This window comes from Vicugna pacos, unplaced genomic scaffold (assembly GCF_048564905.1).
Source record: "Vicugna pacos unplaced genomic scaffold, VicPac4 scaffold_20, whole genome shotgun sequence".
In the NCBI taxonomy this organism is placed as follows: domain Eukaryota; kingdom Metazoa; phylum Chordata; class Mammalia; order Artiodactyla; family Camelidae; genus Vicugna; species Vicugna pacos.
The window spans coordinates 30572005-30582495 of record NW_027328741.1 but is presented as its reverse complement, the minus strand read 5'-3'; the positions used below and the strand labels follow the sequence as shown (position 1 = coordinate 30582495).

Here is a 10491-nt window from a genome sequence, read left to right as displayed (position 1 = left end):
ACTTAGGAAACTTCTTATGAAAATGTACTATGTATTTCCTGAAAAATGTCTCCTAATATTGTCTACATCCTGTTTAAAATATTTTTATGTAAGTCATAGTTTTTAAATTTTGCTCTACCAAAGCTAATTGTGATTATTATTCATGTTAAAGTTGGTGCATTGTTTTCTTCTAGTCTCACTACACTGTGCCGGTGGCAGCGCTATCTTCACTGCATCTCCACTTGATTCTGCTTGGGTAGAATGCCTATGTTTTAATTTAGAAATTTTGTTATACCCTATCCCCTTTTGCCCAGACCAAAAAGATAAAGAAAACAACTTAATTCAAAATATGTTAAAATTAAAAATTTCAATAATAATTAAAATTATAATAGTATCTCTGGTTATCAGTTGTGATTTACATAGGGATCACTGTAACTTGTGTACTTTGCAAAAAATTCAATGAATGATTTACTCTATTACATTGATGTGTAGAGAACATTCATTTTAGTTGATTAGTTAGTTGATGCTGACTAGATAAAAACAATAAATGTTTCTTTTGTAGATAGATATTTTACATTGCCTCAGCTTTTAAATTTAGATAAAATTAATTATAATTAAATAAAAATTCAATTCCTCAGTAATGGTAGTCTCATTTCAAATGTTCACTAGTCACATGCAGCCAATAGTTAATGTATTGGAAATTAAACTTTGAGAGTTGGTTATATACTTGGTTAAAATATTTTGATGACTTGAGATCAAAGATTATAGCCTTTTTAGCATTTTTTCCTTTTTTTTGATAATATTAATGTCACAGGAGCAGTACAAAGAGGGCTTATGTATGACTCAAGAAACCTGGAATGAGCTGCTTAAAGCTACAGGGACACCTTGTTTTAGTTTTGTACTTTTCTTTATTGTGCTTTACAGATATTGCATTTTTTTAAACAAATTAAAGGCTTGTGGCAACTATGTTAAGTAAGTCTGTTGGTGCCAATTTTCCAACATTTGCTCACTTCATGTCTCTGTGTGACATTTTAGTAATTCTTGCAATATTTCAAAAATTTTCATTATTATTATACTTGTTGTGGTAAGCTGTGATCAGTAATCTTTGATGTTACTATTGCAATTGTTTCAGGGTGCCAAACACCACACCCATTTAAGATGGCAAACAATTGGTAAATGCTGTGTGTTCTCACTGCTCCACCAACTTGTCATTCCCCCATCTCTCTCCCTCTCTTCAGGCCTGCCTATTCCTTAATACAGAACAATATTGTAATCAGGGTAATTAATAACCCTACAGTGGTCCCAGTGTTCAAGTGAAAGTAAGAGTTGCATGTCTCTCACTTTAAATCAAAAACTAGAGACAATTAGGTGCAGTGAGGAAGACATGCTAAAGCTGAGATAGGCTGAAAACTAGGCCTCTTGTACAAATGAGCCAAATTGTGAGCAAAGGAAAGTTCTTGAAGGAAATTAACAGTGCTACTCCAGTGAATACTTAAATAATAAGAAAGTGAAACAGTCTAATTGCTGATACGGAGAAAGCTTTATTGTTCTAGATAAAAAATCTAATCAGCCACAGCATTCCCTTAATCCAAAACCTAATCTAGAGCAATGCCCTAATTCTCTTTAATTCCCTGACGGCTGAGAGAGGTAAGAAAGCTGCAGAAGTCTGAAGCTAGCAGAGTTTGGTTGATGAGGTTTAAGTAAAGACACAATCTCCATAACACAGAAGTACAAGGGGAAACAATAAAGGCTGATGGAGAAAGTGCAGCAAGTCCGTCTCAAGATCTCAATAAGAGAATTCATTTTGGTGTCTACACTAAACGACAGATTTTCAGTGTTGATGAAACAGCCTTATATTGGAAGATGCCATCTAGGACTTTCATTCGGGTCTAACATTGCTGGTGACTTTAAGTTGAAACCAGTAGTTATTTACCATTGTGAAAACCATCAGGCCCTGAAGAATTATGTTCTGTCTGCTCTCCTGGGCTCTGTGAATGGAACAACAAAGCCCAGATGAGAGCACATCTATTGACAACATGGCTTATTGAATATTTTAAGCTCACAGTTGAGACCTCAGGAAAAAAAAAAGATTACTTTCAAAATATTTTTGCTCTTTGGCAATGCAACTGATCACCCAAGAGCTCTGATGGAGATTAATGTTATGTGCCTGCTAACAAAACATGTTCTTCAGCCCATGGAAAGAGTGACTACAACCCTCAAGTCTTATTATTTAAGATATATTTTGCAAGGCTACAGCTGCCATAGGTAGATTCCTCTGATGAATCTGTGCCAAGTAAAGTGAAAACCTTCTGGAAAGCGTTCCCCATTCTAGATGCCATTAAGAACATTTGTGACTTGTGGGAAGAGGTCAAAGTATCAAAATTAACAAGAGTTTGAAAGACATTGATTCCAAACCTCTTGGATGACTTTTTGAGGAGTTTAAACCTCCAGTGGAGGAATGAACTACAGATGTGGTGGAAATAGCAAGAGAATGAGAATCAGAAGTGGAGCAAGAAGGTGAGACTGAATTAGCTGCAATCTCAGGATAAAATGTGAATGGGTGAAGGGTTGCTCCTTATGGATGAACAAAGAAAGTGATTCTTGAGATGAAATCTACTCCTGGTGAAGATGTTATGAAGATTGCTGAAATGACCAAAATCATTTAGAATATTACATAAACTTGATAAAATGGCAGTAGGGTTTGAGAGAATTGAGTCCAGGTTTGAAAAGTTTTACTGTGGAAAGAGTGCTATCAAACAGCATTACACATTAGAGGGAAATCATTTGTAAAAGCAAGAGCCAATTGATGCAGCAAACTTCACTGCTTAATTTTTAGAAATTACCACCGCCACCCCAGCTTCCAGCAACCACCGCCCTGGTCTGTCAGCAGCCACCAATATGGAGGCAAGACCCTCCACCACCAGAAAGATTACAGCTCACTGTCAGCTCAGTGGATGATTAGCATTTTTTAACAATAAAGTATTTTTTGATTAAGGTATGTATAGTTTTTAGACATAATGCTATTGTGCACTTAACAGGCTAGAGTATATTGTAACTATACCTTTATATGCACTAGGAAACCACAAAACTCCTGTGACTTGCTTTGTTGTGACATTGGTTTCATTGCGGTAGTCTGGAATTGAGCCTGCAGTGTTTCCAAGGTATGCCTGTACTTGCATTGTCTTTGTGGCATGCCTCATAGTCATGCAAAATTAAAAAGAAAAAAGAACATTTCAAACATTTCTTATGGATAAAGGCTATTTAGCAATCAAACATTTGGACACATGTATTACATTTGAAGTCATGGCTCAACCCCCATTATTCTCCGAGTATTCTGCAGGAGTACTTGAGGAGTGGTGGCATGTCTATATTCTAAAACAGCTTTCATCATTTCAGTGAAAGACCAAATGACAACAAAAGAGGGGAGTATTTTGTTTAAGCGCTCTCCTACAAGTTAAAATTAAAGAACATCTCATCTATAGAGATCTATAGAGATCTCATCAGGCTTACAACAGATCTTTAAATTAGGAAATTTAATTTCAGCTGACATGGACTCTGGAAAGAAGTTAATGGAGTTCAAGTATTTAATATTCTGAGTTTGGGTAAATATGGAAATGTTTTATTATGCACACCTCAACTGCTCTGTGGTTTTTAAATCTGGGGTCTCTCAACTAGTTATAGCACCAGACTTTCCCTCTCTCGCTCTCTTTCTTTCCTGCTTTTTCTTTTGTCTTCTTTTCTTTCTTTCACTGTTGTCCTTTGAGCAATCCAAGCAGTAAGTTCTCCATGTTTCTGATTTCCCTAAAATAAATGAAGGTAAATTCTTATTCCATTCTCAGTCATGATCTGTGAATAGAGGGGGATGTCTAAAGACCTGTTTTAAAAATCAGAGGAGCAAGTCTATGAATAAAAAAAGGAATTGAAACTTGTCAACTAGAGAATTTGTCTACTAGATTGTCTCCAAATGTATTCTGTAGGAGTAGTCACTAGAGATGGTCCTTGAAGAAAGGTCTCTGTGATTAAGTTTGAAGAAACACTGTGTACCATAATAGTGGCCTATTGATGATTCATAAGGCACAATAATATGTTAAAGTTTCTGAGACATCTTACAAGAAAGAAACTTGTAAAAGCTTGTTTATCTTTTGTTTCTTTAACTTCACTTGGACAGTGGAATTCTTTTTTGATTTCTCATGTCTGTTGTATGAGGAATGCTGCCCTCTAGAGGCATATATATATATATATTTTTTTTTGGTTGGGGGAGAAAACTTTCTTAAATATTATCTGTCTAACATGAGAAAAAGGACAAATCTCATAGACTAAATTCCAGAAATTTAATGTAATTGTATATTTTTCATTTTTAAAATTTTCTTTTAAAAAATCTGATACAAGAAAAATATATAAAGCAACGGCGAGAAAAGGAACCAGTAAGACCTACTGGTATCATCTAAGTAAGAGCTGGTTAACATTTTCAAATCAGGAGTTCTTAGAAAAAATAAATAGAGCTCTATCTGTAATGTCCAAATGTCTTTAGTTGGTTCTCCCAATTTTGAAGGAATACATTATTTTTCTACATATATTTTCCTTTTCTGCAAATTTACCTAAATGATTTTTATAAAGCTAATACTACACAGAAGCCAAAATTGGAGAGACGGTACTCACACAAACTTCACACATTTGTTTTATTTTATGAACACTTACATAGAGCTTACATACTACAGTGTGATACTGGCACAGAACAGAGGTAGAAATTAACAAAACAAAACAGTGTCTAGGAAAGGATCCATATAAAATGGAGTTTTATATGCAACACATTTGGCAATTGAAATAGTGAGGAATGGCAGATTATGCAAAATATTTTGGTATAAATGATTAGGAAAAGCCCATAATGAAAATATTAATTTAAAACAAGTACAATTTCTAAAATAAAGAAAATATAAGACAAAAGAGAGCAAGAAGATGAGCACATGACTGTAAAGAAGTGGAAATGGTGCAAGCATAAAAATATGCTCAGCTGTAGTCACCAGACACTGCAAATTAACCCAACAAGATACCAGCATCCTATCAAATTAGCAAAAAAAAAAAAAAAAAAAGAAAAAAGTGATAATCAATGCTCAGAAAGTTCAAAAGAAACAGGTAATTTTATCTCTCCTGGAGGGACTACTGGTACAGTTTTACAGGAGGACAATCTATTAATATAAAAAAAATATACTACAAACTCGTGGTTCCATTTCTCAGTGTCTACCCTAGAGAAATAGTTTTTTCTTTTACAAATTGCTCTGCAGCAATTTGTGAGAGAAAAATGGAAATATCTAAATATATATCACCAAGAAATACATATATATATAATCTTGGAAATATATCCCTCTACTGTGGAATATTTTGCAATGATTCAAAGGAGATATACATGTATAATATATATATAGACAAAGAAACACAATCAAGACATTAAGTGGGAAAAAATAAGTTCGAGAACATACATTCTTCCTATTACTCATGTAAAATTGGAAAAGAAAATGATTCCTACATATTCCACATAGACCCATATATACACACACACATACAGACATATACAGACAGACGTACATAAACATGTTGGAAAAGCACTGGTAGGAAAACTGACAAGCAATCATTATCTGCAGGAAAGAATCCTTAACTGGTAGAAGGCAGACGAGGAAAATATCAATATATTCATTTATTATTTTTTCTGCAACATTTAATTAGGAATATTTGCAAATACATAGAAAGGTTCGAAGAAATGTAAGTGAACATCCATAAACCCACCTAGATTCTACAGTAGCCTACTATATTTATCTTATATCTATTTACCATTTGTTTTTAATGCATTTCATGTTGCAGATGTCCATACACTTTACCCCTAAACACTCCATGCATATTAACTAAAATTGAGAAAGCAAATTATATTCAGTGAAATACACAAACCTCCAGTGTACCATTACTTGAGTTCAACCTATATGATCCAAGCCACTATCAAGATGGAGAACATTACCATCACCCTTTAAATCTCTCTCATGTCCCTACCCAGTCAATCTCCACACCCACCATCCTGAAGGCAGACATAATTTTGAGCTTTTTTCAAGCACAGATAAGTATTGCTTGTTTTATAATTTCATAAAAATGAAACTATATAGTAATGTTCTCATAAATAAAATAGTGAAATGCTAGTTTACATATTGTTTATGGCCACTTTCAAGCTACTAATAGCAGAGTTGAGGAGCTGCAACACTCTATTGCTAACAAAGCCTAAAATACTAACTGGTCCCTTAAAGAAAAAAGTTTGCAGCCTCCTGTTCAAAAGCATTTATATAGGTTTTTTCATTCCAAACTGACAGCTGAAACTATCTTATGCAACTTTTCCCTTATAGAGGAAACTAAGACCAAGAGATTTTAAATGACTTATCTAAGCTTAGGTGGAAATGTAGAAATCAAATTTAGGTCTGTATTCTGAGTCCTAGTCGGATCATCTTCTCAATATACCGGTAAATTTCTACAAATTATCAAGTAAAAATATATATGTCCACAGGCTCACTTTGACTCTCATGCCCTATCTGTAAACTTGAAAATGAGTTAGAAGTTTAGAGGAACAGAATAATGGTAAGCTAAGGGAAATTTCGCCTTTATGAACAAGTTTTTCCACAAAGAAGACTTTCATAGTGTGGAGCTAAACCAATGAATCCACAGTACTCTCAACTTACAAACAGGTGGATCACAGGTGGAAATTGATTAAGTGACAATTTCTTCATCAATAGAATAGCAAGTGCTTATTATGTGCTGGGTGCTGTAGAGATATAAATTCCTGCTGTGAGAACATCCAGTGAGTAGGAGCAGTGCATAGAAAAAAACTATCATCCAATGTACAAAGTTTTAGGTGTTAGAGGTGATAAGTGTGGTATTATTTTCATCTAGGCATGCCAGAGAATGCTTATGATGGAGCTGGAACTGAAGAGTTTATGATGTAGAGGATGAAGGGTTTGGGAGAGGGAATGAACAGGGCACCCCAGACCAGAGTGCCTCAGATACACTTATATGGCTGTGACAGGAGTTATACCAGGAATATGGTGTAAAATGGCAGGTTATGAGGTTGGAAACATAGTTCTAAGCCAATATGTAATGCACCCAGAATGCCAGGCTATCTGGAACTTACGTAAACATTCTGAAAGCAGCGGGAATACGAATAGTTTTGGGGTACAGGGAAGTAGCATGAGCAAAACTACAGCCTTAGAAATAATCTGAGAAATACTGGTTTAGGTCTGTCAGCCGCAGGAGTCTGGAGAGGGATGCGAGGAGGTGAGCTGCCCAAGTGGAAAAATACACAAGGAGCTGACATGATGCGTGAGGAGCTGACATGGAGCAAAACCGCAGTTTATTGCAGTACAAGCGGGTGAAGCGCGTACTCGGGCGTATGCAATTGTCTTTTTATTATGCCCGCGCATGCGTATTGTTCAGAATACTTTCTCATGCTATTGGCACATGCATACATATACTTCCCACTTGACACACATGCAAGTTATTGTGAACTTTGACCTTGGTCCCATGGCCTACTCACTTAAGACTGTCGACAAGGTCACAACAATTCCAAATGATTCTTGTATCTTTCTAGAGGTGCACCAGTATTTAAGAGCCCACGGTCTCCAGCCAAAAAAAACCGCACTGTTTTTAAACAGCAGATAATTGCTGAAAGCCAAGGGTCTATTTAAACTTGGAACAATTTTGAAAGAAAGTTACAAAAGATCTTCATCTGGTGCTTAAGTTTTACAATCAGAGAATTCACATGAAAAGGCACTACCAGGTCCTGCTAAAGAGGGGCAGAACTGGTAGGACTATGCAATTTGCAACAGGTGGTTAGCATTGCAGAGTTAGGAGAGACAAGCACCCGAGGCTCCCTGTGAATGTGCACCTTCACAAGGCATTGGAGGATGGGGTCAGATGGAAGAGTAGTGAGCAGGTCAGAGAAAATTCATTTCTGAACTGACCGTGGTAGGCTGTGCATCATAGAGAGATTCAGGATATGTTATGGGAAATAGAACTGGCATGATCTGTCCATGTTCAGAGCCCAGATGACAGCAGTGATAGTGACAGTCTTCAAAAACTACAAATACAGGAGCAACTCAGAACTTCAGTGAAGGAAGGGGAAAGAGCCCGGCTTAATCAGTTGACGTATAAGGTACCTGAGTTATCTAAGCCTCACTCTCAGGTTTATGGGATATGCAAGAAGCAACTGCAATCTGAGATGATAACCAAGAAGTAAAATTTGTCAATAATCTTTGCAATTGTTTTAAGATGAAGATGATGAGAAGACAAGGCCCAAAAGAGCACCTGGGAAATACATATTCAGGAAACAAGAGAACCAGGAAAGGAATGGCTAGAGAAGTGTGGAGTGGGGGTAAGGGCCGCTTTTTATGGGCCAGATACTGCCAGCTGGTCAGAAACCACCAAAAGAAAAGTACCTCCTTCCGTACACAAGGGCCAATTCCTTACCATGGTATTAGCAAAATACTAAGAGCAAATCATAAATAAGAGCCAGCTCCACAAATGTCTCAATAACAAAGTTTAAACAGATGTGGGGATGTTGTTAGGTTAGAGAATTCTTTTCAAACATATTATTAGCTAACAACATCCTGTAGGGAGAGGATGAGACTGTTAAATTAACCTCCATTGAGTCTGAGGGTAGGTAAAAATAATCTGAAGCCTGTATGAAGTTCTCATAAGAGCCATATAAGCAGCTGAATAGGGCAATAAAGCAGGACACAGGAGAGCTGGGTAACAGCTCCGGTTCTGTTATCCTAATCAGATGCACCACCCAGGCATGTTAAGCTCAGCTGAGTCTCCCATGAGAAAGCAAAGGGGAGGCTTCTTCTGAACACTGAGCTATGAAAACCCATTCGTGCTGTACTCAAAAAAAGAAAGGAAAATGCCCAAACACTGGGTGAACCTTTATGCTATTAAATGCCAATACCATCAAAGACATTAAAAATAACTTTGTAGAATACTAATTACAGCTAATTAGACTGCGGACATTTCATAATACTGCTCACTAATCCAACCAATTTTTATTACATCCCTACTAAGTGCCAGGCCCCAGACTAGGTGTTAGGAAGTTGTGAATAAGAAGCTTATGTCTAGTAAACAGACAACAATAATACTATATGAAGTGACAAATGCTATGCTGGAAAAAGGTATCACAGGGTACATTAAAGCACTTGACCCAGTCTTAAGGAGGTCAAAGAGGAGTTCAAAAACATTTCCCAGAGATCAGGCTCTGAATGTATGAGTAGCCAGGCCAAGGCGAAGGAAGGAGTTGCTCAGAAGCTAGGAAACCAGCCTAGAAGGGGTGGGAGAGAACAATGTAGGACAGTAAGGTGACAAGAGAGAAATACATCAACATGATTGCAAAAAGTTTGTAGGGCACGCTAAAAGCCCCAGGAGAGAGTAAAGATTTACATGAAGAGGTGCCTATAAAACATCCAGTTGAAAATTTCTGACAGGCAGTTAGAAGAATATAAAAAAGCCTTAGGGACTAGAGATGCAGATATGGATCCCAACATAGAGGCAGTAACTAAAGCCATAAGAACACCAAAGTTCTAGCAGGAAGTGCGGACAGTCTCCACACTGAGAGGTGATGGAGAGGCCCAGGGAGACTCCCAACGCATCAACCTGCCAGAAGGTGGCTGAGGGAAAAACATCATTCCCCTTACACATTAAGTGATAAGACTAGGAATCTAGCTGAATATACATACATATATATATATATATATATATATATATATATATATATATATATATTTTCTCTTCTCCTTGACTTTCTTTTTTTTTAGTCAATTAAACTTTTCTAAAATTATACTGTTACAATTTTTCAATTTCTAGTGATCAGCATAACGTTTCAGTCATACATATACACAAATATATTCATTTCATACTTTTTTCATTATAGATTACTACAAGATATTGACTATATTTCCCTGTGCTATAGAGAAGAAATTTGTTTTTTTAATCTGTTTTTATATATAGTAGTTAATGTTTGCATATCTCAAACTCTCAATTCGTCCCTCCCCATCCCCTTTCCCCCAGTAACCATAAGATTGTTTACTATGTCTGCAAGTCTCTTTCTCTCTTGTAGATGAGTCCATCAGTGTCTTTTATTCTTTATTTAGATTCCACATATGAGTGATATTATATGGTATTTTTCTTTCTCATTCTGACTTCCTTTGCTTAGGCTGATGATCTCCAAGTCCATCCATGTTGCTGCAAATGACATTATTTTATTCTTTTATATGGCTGAGTAGTATTTCATTATGTAAATATACCACAGCTTGTTTATCCAGTAATCTTTTGATGGACATTTTAGGTTGGTTATAGTAAATAGTGCTGCTATTGGGGTGCATGTGTCTTTTTGAATTAGAGTTCCCTCCAGATGTATGCCCAGCAGTGGGATTGCTGGGTCATAGGTTAGGTCTGTTTTTAGTTTTTTAAGGAATCTCCATACTGCTTTTCATA

At 36.3% G+C, this 10491-nt stretch overlaps 1 long non-coding RNA gene across 1 annotated transcript in view; it reads right to left on the bottom strand.

The window, feature by feature from the left end:
* Nucleotides 1–3071: 3071 nt before the first annotated feature.
* The window catches only part of LOC140694197 (uncharacterized), a 63487-nt gene continuing 56067 nt past the window's right edge, over nucleotides 3072–10491 (bottom strand). Inside the window, exon 7 of the long non-coding RNA XR_012069948.1 lies at nucleotides 3072–3174. This is a non-coding gene — a long non-coding RNA (uncharacterized lncRNA). The remainder of the gene's footprint in view (nucleotides 3175–10491) is intronic.